Raw genomic sequence first — 18,014 nt, 5'->3', positions numbered from 1 at the left:
TGCAGCCCTAATCAATTAGACGACTAGGGATTCAGGCCCACCCTTTGTTGTGCCCATGAAGATAAACTATATTAAACATCAAGCATTAGCTGGATTGAATTCACTTTTGCTCCTTGAAAAAAGAAAGTTCAATTTTGTTCCGTAGAAAGAAACAAATCAGATTTGCTGCTCACAGAATATGCCTCACACCAATTTCACAGTATATCGCAGTCTTGCATTGGAGACATCCTCTCATGAACAATCAAATCAAGTATGGGGGATGTTCTTTAACACACGGTTGAAAACACTGTAAGGTTAGTGTGAGTAGCACTAACAAATCCGGGTTAAAATGAACGTCACCATCACTGATAAACGTCAGATCTTTCTCATCCCCCTTCCCTCATTTTTCTCTTTTCTTTTTTTCTTTCTCTTCTTTATTTGTTTTCCTCTTTTCTTTCATTCTTTTTTTTTTTTTTTCCTTTCTCTTCTTTTCTTTTCTTTATATAGTTCTTTCTTTTTCAACGGACAACCACTCATAAAAGACTAAGACTAACAATATCTGCCCTAATATATTAAAAACGCCTAACTGTTAGACATGGATGGTCGAACATACCTGGTGAGGTAGAAATCGGTGGTCATAATGATTTCATTTTCAGATCGATTTTTAAAACCTTCCTTTTTAGAAATAAGCAAGCATGGCTTCACTATACAAATCGATTATACCTATAATTTAAATGGACCGAAAGTTTTTTCATAATACCACCACTAACAGCAAGAACATTATAAACATGTTAACTTGAAAAAAGACCTAAGAATGACCTTAAAAAAAACCCTAAGAATGAAAACTCCCACTACTAAGGTGGTGTACGGTAGTGTGGATGTACCACAAGATAATATGTTTTGAAATGTTCCATGCCAAAACCAATCATTCGGTTGTATTGTGGTGTGGACTGAATTACACTATACCGTGGATTGATCTACACTACAAGGCAAAATATTTTCCATGCACGGTTATTTCTCATAGACAGTCCATTGCTACTGTAGACATTTATCTCCAATCTCACCCCATGCTCTGCACTATTCTATAGTGTGTCCAAGGTTCTAAATGTCGATACGCCGGTAGAGGTGTATTGGGTAGTATTGATACTTTTTTATTTTTTTTAAACCGGTTTAGGGGGCGGTTTAAGGCTTCTCCATCCCCTGAATCGATAGAACCCCGATACACCCTCTATAGGGGCTAGACCTATTCATGGGCCAAGTAGCCCAATGGCCCAGCCCGCACCCCGATCAGGCTTGTGCATGTAATTAGGCCTGCAAGCTTGACCTCGAGCCTAACACAGTAAGCCCAACTGTGTCAAATCCCGAGCCCGGCCCGGCCCAATTCAACATTATATATTTTATAAAATACATAATATGTATTTTATATATTATATAAAATATATAAATAATATAATATTTATTGAAATGTATATATTTATAATTTAATATATACATCTTTTATTTTTTCTTTGTAATTTCTCTCTTTCTCTATTCAACCGCTTCAGTAGTTGTAACAACATGGGCTAAATTTTGGGCTCGGGCCCAGGCTCGGGCTTCGAACTTTTTATGAGGGCCGGGCTTGGACTCGGGCCTTAGAAAAATCTATTAATACAAAGTGAAAGCCTGACCTATGAACAGGTCTAGTAGGAGTGTATCTGGATGCTCCCAACAAGATATGTATTGGTCGATATGGGCCGATACGTGTCGATACTTTGAACCTTGAGTGTATCTTTCCATGCTTCGCACTATTCTCAACATATTACTGTTGCCATTATGCTTGTCGCTGTGAAGCTCGCCTCTACTACCTCTATTTTATGTCATGCACCACTGCTACTCCGAACACCACTACATCACCAGACCGTCAGCTGTAAGTTATTCATCTCCATTTTCTTGTAATTTTGTTTTTATTTTTTTGTGCATTATTTCCCCCTCACTGGTTGGTTTCATTGGCCGTTACAAGGCTAGCCATTGCTGAGTAAAAGCTTGCCATCATTCACCATTTCCTGTCGTCGCCTGCCCTTGCAACGACTATCATCGCCACCGGTAAGAATTTACGCATCTGCTACTGATTTTGCAGTGCCTATCAGGTGCAAGTCTGCACGGTTAACTTGGATTTGATTAGATTAATTATATCCTTTGCTGTCTAGAGGATTAGAATCCCCAACGTAAATGGCACAATAGAATATTTTATAGGAAACAAAAAATAAATATGTTAAGAATATTATCAGGAACTATAGAGTTATATTCTCATATGTACAAGTTCTCCTTAGGCTCAATTTGGATAGAATGCAAATACAAATATGTACAATATGAATACATACAAAATACAAGATTTTGCACTCTACAAATTTATATTTGTACTCCTTTCAAACTGAGCCTTAGAAGAAAATATTTTTTACTTGATGCACAAGATTTCATTTGTTTTCAGTGTAATTTCATTTGCACTAAATGCAAATACATTAATGGAGTTCACATAAAAAGGTTGCAAATTCTGATTTTTGCTTCAAATTCTAGTATACTTTGCTTTAGTTTTTATGTTAATTCTTTACGGTAGCAAACAAAGCAAAGTGATAATAGAAATTAAAATGATTAACATTTTGAAGGGTGAAAGCTCATTATATTAAACAACAAAAGATGTTCATGTCAATGGCAGTTTAATAATATTTCTCTATTATGCATATTACTAAAAAATAAATTATTGTTTTTTATGATTAATGGCACAGATCATCTCAAATTTTGTAAGTGAGATGCATGGAATCATAACACAGGGTAGAACACCTAGGGAGATGTTGTGTCATTCAATCCACATATCTTTGTCCATAATGTAGAATAACTATCCTGTTGTGGGGTGGTGTGTTTTAACTCACACCACAGGTGTAGTGTGGATAAAAACACGTCACCCAATTTCTCATTTACGTTATAAAACACCCCCTAAATCTCAACCCTAAGAATGAAAACTCCCACTACTGAAACTCATTCTTTGTGAATAGGGTCGGAGCGAGGGGGTGGCAGAGGGGAGCCATGGCCCTCCTCCCTTTGCCTTGAAAATCCTTATAGTTATTTAAATTCCACATATATTTTGCCCCTCTTACCTATGTTTCTTATCTTTTGGCCCCTCGTATCCATATTTATTACACTTTGGCCCCCTCAATAAACAATCCTAGCTCCGCCCCTGTTTGTGAACCAAATTTCTACTTCTTGAATTGCATCATCCGTTGTCTTCGACACCTCTTGTGAAAAAAAAAATGATAAAGTATGCTTCTACCTTTGTTATTGTTGTATTTTTTTCTGTTTAATTTAGTTTTATCAGAATACAAATAAAATAGCTCCAATGGTGAACTCTGTTTGCAATTCTGCTATTCTACTACTATTTTTGCTTTTCTTGAAGTCAAAACCTTCTAAAACACCTGTAAATCCAAGTAGGTAAATCATGGAAAATACTTTCGTGGAATGCCCTATTTTGACGAAGTAAAATATTTCTTCGTCTTTAATATTTTACTCCCGTTTGATAAAGACTTGTTTAAACTTTAAAGTTCAAATAACCAAAAGTATGACGAAACCAGAGACATTAAAGGCGATAGTCAGTTAATGAAATTTGGTTAGCAAAGGATGAAGTCTGTTTGAAAAGAGTGAGCTTTCATTTGAAGAGTGAGATTAGACAAGGACTAATAAATATTAATATAATATGTCCGCATTGATGCATGTTCATATGCGGATACATTAATACATCAATATTTAAAACATTTAATAGTTTGGGATGATAAATCCCATCCCTCTGTAGCTTAGAAAATAAAAATAAATAAATAAAGAAAAAAATATATATATTTATACTGATGCACTTAGATATGTATGGATACATTGGTACATCAATATTTAAAACATTTAATAGTATGGGATCATAAATCCCATCTCTGTAGTTTATAAAATAAAAAAGTAAAAAAAAAAATTATGTTTGTATTGATGCACCAAGATATGCATGGATTCATTGATACATCAATATTTAAAACATTTAATAGTTTGGGATGATAAATCCCATCCCTTTGTAGCTTATAAAATAAAAAAAAAAAGTAAAGAAAAAAATATATCAATCAAATTGATAAGCATTATATATACTCAACTTTGGATATCAGTTGTATTAATATTTTAATAAATGAGATTAGGGTTTTATTTAGAAGTTGAAAAACAATGAAAACATCTTCTCTTCAAGGAGCGAGGTAATGGGTCCAATGCCCATTTGGGAGGGCTGAAGGACAACGGCTTCTAGCTTCCCACGTGGGCCCCATGCATACCAGATTATAATATATATTTGGTCAAGATTGTGACAGTTCAATTCTACCATCTGTCAAATCATTTAAAGGGATGTCTACTAAGTTTATTTGGAGAATTTCAAAGCAGAGCTGAACTAGCTGAACTGAATCTTCAACTCAGCTCTCTTGCTTTTAATTATTTAATTTGTGCAATATTTTGATATCTTTGTAGGAATTCCTATTAAACTTTTTTATACAGTATTTCTAAGAAGAAAAAAGGGATTATAGCTGATAAGAACAACTTTTATATTTTATTATCAATAAAAATAATATTTTTTATATAATTTCTATAATAAGGTATTTTTTTTTTAAATATTAAAAAGAGGTTGAAACACTATTCATCCCCTTCCTCATTAGACCATCGAACAAATTTTCCCACCTTTGGTCTCTATCTTTCTCTTTCCTCCTCTTTCTCCTTTCGATGACCATCAAAGAGCTTCATCACCGCTTCCTGAACCCTTGGCCCTCCTTCAAATTCCGTCAAAGCTTTAATCGCAAGCTGGTTCTTCAGGCAGAGAAAATTGTGTGGATCCATAATAAGGTGCAGGTCTTCTATCTCTGTGTGAAGCTTCCAAAAGTTACCCCTATCACCTATAATCCCAAAAGAAAACCCAATATATGAACAAAAGCCACGAATAACATAAACAGAAAGCACACCTCTTTTTTATTTATCCTCTCACTATCAATCCTCCCTCTTCCCGCTCACAGTCAATTGGCGCGGCATTGGCTGCGAAACCGATCCCAAGAGAGCACCAAATATCAGGGACAACTACAACAGGAGTTGGATTCCCATACACGTCATCTCCGTGACATGATGGCTTTTCTTCCTCTGTGTGTTCCTCTGCTTCTTTTTCCTCACCTTCTTCTCTTGCCAATCTGCCGAAGACCGAATAGCCTCCGGTGCCAATATCTGTGAAGAGGATGTGCATCCAAGACCTCTGCATGTTGCAGATGTAAAGCTCTTCTTTCTATCCTTCAATGCTGAAGACATGTCGGAACCCTTCTTCTTGCTGTTATTGTTGGAGGTGAATGTGAACATGAATAGAGAAGAAATGGAGGTTTTACCGTGAGGGGACTGATTGGTAGAAGAGAATTGTGGGGTTGAATCTGGAGCTGGAATGGGTTGGTTCTTGGGTTTCCTGAATCTAATCTGCTATACTGTTGTTTGGTTTTCTACAACAACAACCGGAGTAGAGAGAGAGACGGGAGGCAGTCAATTGGACTAGATTTGGTCTAATTCGATCCAGTCTAACAAAATATTTCTTCGTCGTTAATATTTTACTCCCGTTTGATAAAGATTTGTTTAAACTCTAAAGTTCAAATATCAGGGGTTGAAACATTATTCATCTCCTTCCTCCTTCATAAACAAATCTCCCCACCTCTGGTATTTATCTTTCTCTTTCCTCTTCTTCCTCCTTTCGATGACCATGAAAGAGCTTCATCACCCCTTCCTGAACCCTTGGCCCTCCTTCAAATTCCGTCAAAGCAACCGGCAGAGAAAATCGTCTGGATCCATAAGAAGGTGCGGGTCTTCTATCTCTGTGTGAAGCTTCCAAAAATTACCCCTATCAGTTATAATCCCAAAAGAAAACCCAATATATGAACAAAAGCCACGAATAACATAAACAGAAGGCACACCTCTCTTTGATTTATCCTCTCACTATCAATCCTCCCTCTTCCCGCTACAGGACGTCTCGACACAACACAATCAATTGGCGCGGCATTGGCTGCGAAACCGATCCCAAGAGAGCACCAAACATCAGGGACAACTACAACAGGAGTTGGATTCCCCATAGACGTCATCTCCGTGACATGATGGCTTTTCTTCCTCTGTGTGCTCCTCTGCTTCTTTTTCCTCACCTTCTTCTCTTGCCAATCTGCCGAAGACCGAATAGCCTCCGGCGCCGATATCTGTGAAGAGGATGTGCATCCAAGACCTCTCCATGTTGCAGATGTAAAGCTCTTCTTTTTATCCTTCAATGCTGAAGACATGTCGGAACCCTTCTTCTTGCTGTTAATTGTTGGAGGTGAATGTGGACACGAATAGAGAAGACATGGAGGTTTTACCGTGAGGGGACTGATTGGTAGAAGAGATTTATGGGGTTGAATCTGGAGCTGGAATGGGTTGGTTCTTGGGTCTCCTGAATCTAATCTGCTCTACTGTTGTTGGGTTTTCTACAACAACAACCGAAGTAGAGAGAGAGACAGAGACCGGAGGCAGGGGTATTAATTGGATTAGATTTGGTCCAATTTAATCCAGTCCAATGTGAATCCATTATAAATGGATCAGGTCCAATTTAATCCAATTAATGTTTTGGACCAATTTGAACCAGTCCAATTAATGTTTGGACCATCTAATCTGTTTAAATTCATTTTGATTTAGATTGGTTTCAACCCAAATTCAGTCCATTAACACATATTCTTATCTTATACCAATGAACTAGATATTGGCTTAATTCAACCCAATCCAAAAGTTGCGGTTATCAACTATAATCCAAAAAAAAGATTTTTAGCTTGATTTTTGTCATAGTAATCCAGATATTGATATTGATAACTGGGACCTCAGAGAGGTTTAATCATGCCTCCCAGCACCCAGATGGGCTCTGATGCTGTCAACAGTAGTATGTGTGGCAAACTGGAAGCCACAATGCGATACCCTCGTGGCAGAGTTCATATCAGCTATGTTCATTATTGTTGTGATAAATTCTTGCAACCACCTAATTTCTGCTGTCTTAGAGCCCTTTCTACCTGACACGTTAATGTATATGAACTAACCTGTCACATAAAATAGTGCTGAAGACATTATTGTATGGACTAACCTGTCACATAGAGAGACATGTAGACAGCCAAAGTTTTCTCCCATTAGTCCTATAAAACACGGACACATTAGTAATCTACCCATAGCAAATCCCTTAGTGCTTCACTGCGTTGTATTTCAAACAAACGGGGTCCAACCCATGGTCTATATATTGGGCGGTTATAAGAATGCTCCACTATTTTCCCAAACCAAAGTTGCTTTTGATTGAACATTTTGGTAGAACCTTCCATAAACCTGAATTTGTGTGTGTTTTTTGGTTTTAATTTTTCTCTGCTTGTTAGGATACACTCGACTACAAGACTCAGTTTGGAAGGAATATAAATAGAAATATGTCAATACAAATACATATAAAATACAATGTTTTGCATTCTACATATTTGTGTTTGTATTCCTTTTAAACTGAGCCTAAATTTATTTATTATAAACAGAAATTCCTATATCCCTACTACAGAACTTATGAATTGCATACGATCAGTTGATTAGTCTAAATTGTACCCTGAGCTTATATATTCATTCTGATATCACTTATTGTGCAGAAGCATGATCACCATAATCTGTGCATTGCAAGAAAGAAAAACCTACTCACCAAGAAAAGAACAAGAATGGTCATGAACTTGTGAATCAACATTTCCGACAGGCCAATTTCTTTGATAATTTGCCGATCAAATGATCTATTATGTTACAAATCTATCTTAGGTAGGAGTCCCACTTAGCAAAATAATGAAAAGAATCATGTTTCAAGCAGCCCTTATGCCTTGAAAAGTCATTTTCGCTTAGTCTTTTGCTTTTGGATTTTGATGGAACTATATTATTTATATAATCTTATATAAATGCCTGACTTGCAGTATGGGACTCGTTTATCGTAGTAGTCTTATCAAAGTCTCTGGCAAACACCACACGTCTAGCACTATAAGGAGTGAGGAAAAGGTGATAACGATTTTCTTTTTCTTTTGTATTAATCACTATCTACGGAAAATATAATAGCCAGAAAATCGCACCATCACCGGGACAAATCATTCATCAATTGGGCTACCCCTCGGTGGTGGTGATAACGAAATTGATTTTATCCATTCAAACAAGACATGTACGCTCCATTTGGATAAATTTTTGCTTTTGATCGAGTTTTGTTTTGCGAAAAATAAAATTGAGCAAAAAAAAAAGTGATTTAACAAATTTTCTACACCTTATTTGCGGAAAAAGAAAGAAAAAAAATATTGGGATTTTTTAATTTGATTTTTTTGCTCTAGTTAACCTCCACGGCTGGGTTTATTGATAGTGGCCTTGAAAATTTATCAAGGAAATGTGATTTTAATTCCCTGTACTCATACTGATTTTTCTTAATTTAGTATACGTCATTTTAGGCTGCATTTGGTTGCAGTGCAAACTTGAACCAGATATAAAGTTTCCACCTGGTTTAGTTTTGCAGTTATTTGTTTGTAACTTCGATTTGTAGGATTCCTACGTGATATAAAATTTGTACTTGTCTTATTTGCATTCACTAGCAGTGTAAATTTTGCATTTTAGAAAGTGATAAAAATTTTGCACCATCTTCCTCCTACCTCAATTCTCTCTCATAGTGAAGACCACATGGTGAATTCATGATCATCTTACTTCTTACCTCACTCCCAAACAAAAATGTCCCTCCTACCTTCATCCTAAATAAATAACCCTCCTCCTAGTCTCCTACATCCATCATCTAGCAATATAAGCTAAGATCACACCATTTTACATGTTTACTTCCTATTTAATTTTTCCCAAAGGCTCCATTTGGAAGGAGTACAAATATAAATATGTAGAGTGCAAAACCTTATATTTTGTATTATTTCGTTTGTACTTATACCATATATATTTGTCTTTGTGCTCCTTCCAAATTGAGCCAAACCAACCAGACAAGGCCAAATCTGAAACAGAAGCAAACAAGAATTTACACAAGGCCTATTTGCATTTAAACCACTGCAAATGAAATTTGCATTGCTACTGATAAACACGGTAATTTGAGTTATAATATTTACTGAAGGCTTTTGTTGTAAAGCTAACTGGTACGTAGCTTATTTAGGCCATGTTTGGGAGTGCTTATGTTAAAAATAAGTGCTTATTCCAATAAGCACTTATTTGCATTTGTCACCCAATTTTTTCAAGTGCTTATTTTAAAAAATAAGCACTTATTTCATATTAGGTGTTTGGTAGTCTTTTCTCCAATAAGCACTTAAATAAACGTTTGTGGGTATTTTGTCCTTCATTTTCTTTCAAATTTTATAAAAGCACTTTTACGAAAGTACTTTTATGAAAACACTTTAGTAAAAACATTTTTACAAAAGTACTTTGATGAAAACATTTTAATAAAAACACGTTTACAAATGTACTTTTGTAAAAATACTTTTATGAAAGTAATTTTACGTAAGTACTTTTATATATATAATACTTTTATGTAAGCATTTTTACAAAAGTACTTTTAGAAAAAAACTTTTATAAAATTCAACTCGGGATATTATAAGTGGTATTTTAAAATTTAACTAGGGATAATTTTGCAAGAAAAAAAATGAATAAGTCCTCATTGTATAAGTACTTAAAAAAACTGGAAATTTGGATTTAAAATATAAGCTATTGTTTTAAAAAAAAAAAGCACTTATTTTGGACTTATTTCTCAAACACCAATAAGTGTTTAATGGTGTGATCGTGGTCCAAATAAGTACTTATTTTTAAGCACTCCCAAACATAGCCTTAGTTTGATACATGAAGCATGTCTGAGTGATCATCGGTCACCTGCATAATGAGCCTTGAGCCCCATAAAAATAAATGCAATAATCCCCAAGGTTCAAAGTGTTGATAGTACACAACATTTCAAAATTTGGGCATACAATATCGTATCTTTGGATTCTTGATAGGCTGAATAGATCGAGATAAGGCATCTAGTCGCTTTTAGGGGGCGTTCTTTTTCTGGATTTTGAGAGAGGGGAAAGTTGGTCAATGGGATTTTGATTCCCATTGACCAAAAATCCTATGTTCTTTTTTCAGATTTATATGGGGACCATCACTTACCCGGTGGGTAGATAACTTTCTCACATTGGGGGAAAGTTGCCAACATTTGAAAGGGACAAAAATGTCCCTTGTAATAATGGACTTTTGTGGATAAAATGGTCATTGCCTTATTTACATGGAAAATAAAAGAACATGGGTAAATACACTTACCTGGGTAAATCTTTCCTGATTAACAATTACTTGGGTAAGTGCATTTATCAGGTAAATAGCTTACCGAAATATGAACAGGGCCTTAGAGATTAATGCCTAAGGTCAAACATGTATTAATATTTCCTTTTTCTTAGACAATGCCTTATTTTGACAAAGAAAAATATTTTCTTCTCCTTTGAATTTGATGGTAATAGATGGTGGAACTTGGGGTTGCAAGAGAATGATCTATGATTTGAAGAGAGTGATTAGGGTTTTGTTTAGAAGTTGGAAATGACCCAATGCATTTATATAGTTATGCCCGTTTATGGAGGTGTTATCTATGCCTTATTTAATTTAATGTGGCAATATGATGTGGAGCAATCCTAAATATTTTTAGGACAAAAGCCTGTTTTTTGGAAGAGCAAAGTAAATCTCGAACAAGATTGGATGAATTTTGTGTTCATTTGTAGGAACGGCAATGGAATAGATTCAATGAGGGTTTTATAAATTCTAGACCCTTCTTATCTTCCCAAGCCTTCTAATTCATACCTTCCACAAAACCCATAGTGGGTCGGATTTCAAGATCCAAACCTCCCTTGCACATGAAAATGCAAAAGCTTTCCCATCCATCCTCCTTCCATTTTAGGGTGGGATGGGCTAAGTTGGCGGATTCAGTATAGAACCCATATATAATTTTCTGTTATCTATAAGAAATAAACAAGAAAATTAATATGAACAAACATCAAAATTTCCAATTATGTGATTGAAACATATAAAATACACAAAAATTATTTAATTATTATTTATATAAAATTCAAAGCACTATTAAATTCAATGTATATATCAAGGAGTTTAGCTTAATACCAAATCCCAACGGTACCTGTATTGGTTGTAAAATCCCAAAACCTATCTCTGCCCCAAGATCCATTCTTCAAAAAAAAAAAAATTGGAAAGAAGCACCAATCCGGTTGGGTAGGGGCCGGTACCCACCAGATAGGGTGGAAATTGCCATCCCTACCCGTTTAGGAGGGCTGAACTATAGTGCTTCTAGCTTTTCAGGTGGAACCTACAGACCCAAGGTTTTAAAAACGAACCGGAAGCAGAACTGATCAGGGGACCGGTTTCCGGTTAAGTGGTTCAACCATCTGGGTCAAACGTTTTGACCCATGACATCATAAATAAATTAAAAATAAAAATTATATTTATAAATAATAAAAAATAACATAAAATTAAATAAAATACAGAAAAAATACAAAAATAATAAAGTACAAAATACATAGAAAGTATAAAAATAAAATACAGGAAAATTCTAAAAAATACAGAAAAAACACAAAAATAAAAATAAAAATAAAAAACAGAAAATTGCAAATAAATAGAGAAAAATACAAAAAAAAATACAGACTAAACCATCTGTGAACTAGGGACCAAACCATTCCATTCTGATTCCAACTGTAAACCAAACGTACCCTAATATTGCATACTTCCAGCTTTTAGACTAATCTCTCTGTTATAGGACATAACATAAAAAGAAAAATTATTGATATTAGAGTATAGAATGTTACACAGCAGTAAACTACCATATTCAGAATCATAAAGACCTGGAATATGGGGGAGAGATAGCCAATCTGCATACTCATTATCATAGATGCAGAAACATCTACGATACAGTGCACCACGAACTACAAGATGCCACAAGGATCGGTTATTCAATTTTTCCATCATCTTGTGGTAGATGTAAAGGAGAAAGCGAACATCATCAGCAATTCAGGATCCTGAAAATGTATACGAGATATATCAATCCCAAGCAAGCAACATGTAGAGAACAACGTCATAAATGCACCAATTGTATAACCAATATCCACAAAATTCTGCATCCAGCTACAAGGAAACAAATTAGGTAAAAAATTGGAACAGGATAATAATGTAAGCATGATTGAACTGCTAAGCTTAATATTTCTGCAAATACACTCCATGTAATTCTTAATTTCTTGCTTTTTGTATTACATTTTGAAACAAATTAAGAATATGTGATCTGGTTCTTCTGGCTTTAAACAATATATAGGTAATTAGATATTAGTTCAGTGGCCTGAAATTCAGAAACAGGTTTTAGAAATCAGGACCAGAACAAAGAGAAGGTGCAGGAGGTTTTGATCAACTCAGTCACAGTTAGGGTGGGGCACAAATGCACAATGGGTGAAAACAAGATAGATATCAGGGATTTCAACATGGATGACATCATTAAGCGATGCTTCAACATGTTATCATCTTTACAATAACTACAGCTTCTGAATCTTGGTCTCATCCTTCCATGAATGACATTAAATTCAATTCGATGGTTTCTGCATACTCGCAAGAAGATCAACGATGGAAAGAGATTTCACAAATCATGATGAAGAAATACAACTGCCGCAACTGTTACTGCTCGACTTGCTGCAAAATCGCCGGCCGCCGTTACAAGTCGGTTGCCGGATCTATTACTGCCGCAACTGTTACTGCTCGACCTGCTGCAAAATTGTCGGCCGCCGCTGCAAGTCGGTTGCCGGATCTATTACTGTCGCAACCGTTACTGTTGGACCTGCTGCAAAATCAACGGTGGCCGCCGTAGATGAAGCTCACCACCGTCTCCGGTCGCCGTGAATCACCGTCGGTCGCTGTGTATCGCCATCTGACGCCGTAGGTCTTGGCCGCCGCAGGTGGGGTGTGAGGGCTTAGAGGAGGGAAGGGTTAGAAACTTAGAATGAAAATGGGGTTCTAACCCTAAACATTCGTAACGTTCGTAAGAGGAGGGAAGGGTTATTTTATTTTTTGTTTTTTTTATTTTATTTAAATTAGGGAAAATAAAAAGTGATAACCCGCGAACAGCTACCCGGGTCGAACAATTTAGCAGTTCGACCACCCGGGTCATCGGTTTTCTGATTTTTTAATGGTTTTAAAGATTTACCGGTTTATAATATTACTGGACCCGGGGGACTGACCGGTTACCGATTTTTCTGGTCTGACCGTCTGGTCCGGTCGGATTTTGAAAACCATGTATAAACCAACTTATAAGCTAAGTTTAGTAAATCAGAAGAACTGAAATCAGCTTTCAATCAATCATAATAATTATTTATGGGTAAAATACTTAAACTACACCTATGTTTTAATAAATAAAATAAACAATGGGTTTTTATCGTTCAGTCCACTCTAGAAATCTCATCTCAACAGGTACAGTTCAGGGTAGGTGCCAGTGCGAAATTAATGCTAATTCACAGGTGGATATGGGTGTTATAGGTGGAACTGTATATAAATTTAAATTGTTGTAAATCTGCAATTCAAATCTGAATTCTAAGCTAGAGTGGAGTCTAAAAATCCCTTAAACATATCCTACTATTTGAAAATTTAAAAAAAATCACAAAATATGAGGAATTTCCTGACAATTGACAAAATCCCCCTGCATCAGTGCATCGTGATGTCACATGATTTGTATAAAATTTTTTAATTTCAAAATTTGCTTTCACTTTTCTTCAAATTGTCAAAATAATGCTCTTGCCAATTCCGTTTTTTTTTTTATCCCCAACATCTGAATGCAAAATCTAGGCAAATAAATCGTTGTGGGATTGCCATGAAGGGATCTGGTTTTATTTCTACATGCCCAAAACTTCAATAGCATTTGTTCAGACAGCAAGCCCATGAGAAGCAGGAAGGAACAAGCGGTAATGTTGTTAAAGGCGGGGATTCAAAGATCATAAAATAGAAAAGAAAAAGTCTCAACTCTAAAGGGTCCTTGAGGCACGAAGCTAACAAGGTTTACCTCGTGTTTTGCATCTCTCGACAGTGAATATAAGGATAAAATGGATCATTCAGATTCAATCCGACTTCACTCGCAAGTCGTAACAAGGAATTGGATGTGTGTGACCTTTATCTACATAGCTGTTCTCATTCATGCAAGGCACTGTTCCTCACCAGGAATCTTAAGAATTGAGTTATTGACAAAACCTGAATTGTGCAAGGGAGCTCAACCTGAATTTTTTTGGGTTGCAGCGGTCAATCGAAATGGCAGTGACATTACTGACCGGGTTCAGTGGGATGGGCCGGTTGTAGGTTGCAGGGCAGAGAGGAGGAGGGAGAGGAGATCCGGCCGGGGGGGAATGGAGGTGCCTGTGGCCGCTTTTCCTCATTCGGAAGGAATACTGTGGGATCCAACTAACCTCAAATTTGATGGGGAGATTTTCCCATTACCCTACAACCGTTGCTCCCTTATACAAGAGGAAGGTGATTCTGGTAGGGATGCAAATGGATCCGATCAATCCATTCTATATTGTCGGATTTGGATACACCTGTTTCGAATGTCTGGATCAGATAATCATCTATCCGATTTGGAAGGATCTGGTCCGATATATATTATGTATTTATTTATTTATATATATTATATATGTATATATGTTATTTATTCATTCATAAATATATTATTTATATTGTATTTTTTAAAATTTTTATACTATTTATTTTTTATAAAAACATATATATATATTGATGAAAATAGTTGAAAAAATACTTGTATTTTTTGTTTTTTATTTAAATAGTTATATTTTCTGTTCCTTTTAATAATTTGTTAATTTTTTAAAAAAATAATTTGGATTGAATGATATTTGGATATCTGACATCTTGATTGGATTCGAATTCAAATAGGTATTTATGAGATCCGATTGATCTTCAGATTAGATCAAGTCAGCCCTATAGTGTTTCAGATTAGATTCGAATATACCCTAATTCAAATCTAATTTGAACCATTTTCATCCCTAATTGAAGGAAGCAGTTGAAACCAACATAATGTGCTTTGGGTTGAGCTCCCTTGCACAATATCCCTCAACCGATTGTAAGATGTAACTAGATTATGGATATGTATATTCAGATGTTACTATTTTAAAATTTCAAAGAAAAATGAAGGATAAAATAGTTTTTCATCTTCCTATTAATGAATAATGGCGACTGTCAATTGTCAAAAAACTTATGAAGTTACTTTAAAGCCCATTCCTTAATTGGATTTTGAGAGGAGGTAAGTTGGTCAATGGGATTTTGGTTCCCATTGACAATATATCTATGTTCTTTTTCCAAATTTATGTGGGGTTCATGAAAGATTTATATTTCTATGTAATGATACTCATCTCTTATGTGGGTAATAAAGTTAGCACTTGGATGGGACAAAATTATCCCTTTTAATAATGATTTCGTATGACTAAAAAAGTTATTGTATTATTTACTTGGGAACTAAAAGAACATAGGTAAATGCACTTATTCGGGTAAATTAGCATAAGAAGTCTAAATAATTTTTCAAACAAGGATAAATTTTATTCCATTTACTAAAACACAAATCATTTAAATATATTATCCATCATTTTATCTCAATCACTCCCAAACGGACCCTCAACCATTTGAACCAACTTTTTTGCACACTATTTAAAAAAAATAATAACAATAAATAATAAGAACAACATCAAAAAGATTTCTGATTTCCACTACAGAGTCATAAACATATGTCAACAACCCACACTCTATGCACTAACAGCCACCCATGAATTGGCATCAATTCCAAGTTAACACCTATCCTATCAGTACTTTGAGCTTATAAATTCTGACCCTAGGTTAAACCATCATTCTCCCCTTAATTATGTCCTCCTAATACCAAGCTCAAATTAGCCCCACAAGGAGCGCCTCACAATGCTTCACAGCACATCCTACTATACATTGAGAACATCTCCTGATGATAGTATCAGAAAATGATAAGGAATTATCTGGAGAAATGATGAGACGTTGTAGGTGCCCCCTTGTTGGGGCTGATTTGAAGTTCAGCCAGCAAAGCTCCGCTGTTTTCAACAGTCATAGTGTATCAGACCGTAGAAGCCACAATGCCATGATGTCATGGAGAAAAACTTTAGCTGTAGGGGGCCAATAACCTCTGCTGTTGAAAGAATTTATGGGAATGCCACGTTATTTTGAGAATGGGTAAATTATATATTAATTTATTTTTATTAAATATCAAAACATAGGCGTGAATAGATAAGAACGTGCCCAGTGTTAACCCGTGTCATGGCGCTTCTGAATTCTGGCAAAGCTCATTCACGTCAGATATGATCACGTGAGCTCATTCACGTCCGTACTTTTTCGTAAATTCTTGCAACAAACTGGAAAATTCTGCCCGGTGCTCTTTGCCTGACACGTTAGTCCGTATCAATTTCATAAAACAGCAACAGTGCCTAAAGCACAACGACTGTATGGACCAACGAGGTGGACAGCTGAGGCTGTCAAGCGTGGATAGCCAAAGCCTTTTCCAATGAAACAGGGATACACTGGCTATAGAGTTACCTTTTCCTTCCCTTCCCTACTTTTTCCTTCAAATCAAATATAGTCTTAGAAAAAAATAAATGGGATATGTGTTCATATTTTATTGAATATTCCTAAGAATTATTCCAACATTTTTTTTTTTATTTTCCTCAACCAAAGTTGCTTTGGTGAGATAATTTTTCTAGATTGAACCTTTTAGCAAAACCATCCATGGCAAAAGCTTTTCTTATTTTTTGCTTATTAGCTACACTATGGGAGGCAGCCCATCCTCAGCAAACCCAACCTCTACAGTAAGATATGATCCCAAGTCTCTGGTGGTACAATCAGTAAGAGAACTTATCAACTAAGGCCCTTATCATGTTGAGATGATAGTTATAGAAAACTAGAGGAGAAGTTTTGAGGGATATTTAAAAATATTGCCTTTAGATCATTATTTGTCCCCCATTCAGTTGATTGAATTTGTTATTGGGTTATTAATAAATTCATTCTCATGATATAATAGAACTTTGGATGAGAAATTGTAACTAATAAAGCTGAAGAATTTCCAGAAAAACCTTATGTGATAATTTAGATTAAGAAAGACAAGAGTGTTTATGCAGTGACTTTGAGTGAAAAACTTGTTTGAAAACCAGCATGATTTACACCCTTTTATAAACTCTATAATCACAAAATTCAACTTTGTGGATGTTCACAATTAGATAACAGTTATTAATATGATTACATGATGTCTCTTGATCACATTTGATCAAGTCATGACCATACATCAATGGTCATAATTAATCCAATCTTTCAAAGTATTTGGATGCACTCTTATGTGCTGTACATTTAGCTCAGATACGACTTTCTAAATCGATCACAAATCATAATTTGTGATTTGAAAATTGTGGTTTTTTGAGTACAATGATTTTTGTGCATCTCTTCTTAAATTGTGATTTGCAAATCAAAGAATTACAATTTTTTTCATAGCATGATTACAAGTCTTTTGCAATTAATCAATTAAACACTCATTAAATTTAATCTCCAATGACATTAAAAATCCAAACCCCCCTCCCCCCTGATGCCTTGGAGAAGTCATTTTTACTTAATTTTGGGCAACTGGATTATGATGGAACTTCATATTTATCCAACCTAAACGTCCTTTTCAGTACACCTGGAAAAGACCAAAAGTCTTGACGCTATATGGTGAGTGAGGAAAAGATGATAACGAAATTGATTTTAACCATTGAAACAAGACATTAACTTAGGTCCCGTTTGGATAAAATGAACTTTGTTCTCTGCAAAATAAAAATGACCCAAAATAATTTGGTAACAGTTGCCTGAAGCATTGTACTTTATTGTGATTGTTTTCTATGAATTTAACAAAAATTCTACACCCTATTACT

General features: G+C 35.4%; 2 long non-coding RNA genes across 2 annotated transcripts; both read right to left on the bottom strand.

Annotated features, from left to right (window-relative positions):
• Nucleotides 1-3,684: 3,684 nt before the first annotated feature.
• Nucleotides 3,685-7,355, bottom strand: LOC104589544 (uncharacterized). The gene is made up of 2 exons (XR_016085302.1): nt 5,964-7,355; nt 3,685-5,874 (listed from the first exon to the last, which is right to left on the bottom strand). It is a non-coding gene; the product is annotated as an uncharacterized LOC104589544 (long non-coding RNA).
• Nucleotides 7,356-11,835: 4,480 nt separating this feature from the next.
• On the bottom strand, nt 11,836-14,095 carry LOC104589543 (uncharacterized). Its single transcript, XR_733975.2, has 2 exons — nt 12,659-14,095; nt 11,836-12,083 (listed from the first exon to the last, which is right to left on the bottom strand). It is a non-coding gene; the product is annotated as an uncharacterized LOC104589543 (long non-coding RNA).
• Between the last annotated feature and the right edge of the window lie 3,919 nt (nt 14,096-18,014).

The sequence above is a fragment of the Nelumbo nucifera genome, chromosome 4 (assembly GCF_055504915.1).
Source record: "Nelumbo nucifera cultivar China Antique chromosome 4, China Antique-T2T, whole genome shotgun sequence".
In the NCBI taxonomy this organism is placed as follows: domain Eukaryota; kingdom Viridiplantae; phylum Streptophyta; class Magnoliopsida; order Proteales; family Nelumbonaceae; genus Nelumbo; species Nelumbo nucifera.
Note: the sequence above shows the minus strand (reverse complement) of the source record. Positions and strands in the feature narration are given on the sequence as shown.